Source organism: Penaeus monodon, chromosome 29 (genome assembly GCF_015228065.2).
Source record: "Penaeus monodon isolate SGIC_2016 chromosome 29, NSTDA_Pmon_1, whole genome shotgun sequence".
NCBI lineage: Eukaryota > Metazoa > Arthropoda > Malacostraca > Decapoda > Penaeidae > Penaeus > Penaeus monodon.
This window is the reverse complement of record NC_051414.1, coordinates 34125023-34125253: the sequence shown is the minus strand read 5'-3', so window position 1 is coordinate 34125253 and position 231 is coordinate 34125023.

The following is a 231-nucleotide window of genomic DNA, read 5'->3' as shown; positions in this document are numbered from 1 at the left end:
CTGAAGCTCAGAAAAACCGCCCTCAGCCCGTTCTAATTGTCTAACGCTGCCTGCACGCAAATCCCAGGGGAGTGAGAGGGATTTCCCCGATGCATGTTACAACCGTGGTGGCGTGGAGGGGCTGCGAGTGTCGGGCGCTGTGCTTCGCTCGGCTCCGGAGTCCGAACCTCTCGCAGAACCTACGGTACAGGGACTCACCCACGTGAGAACGGGCTATGGTATAGTCTAGTC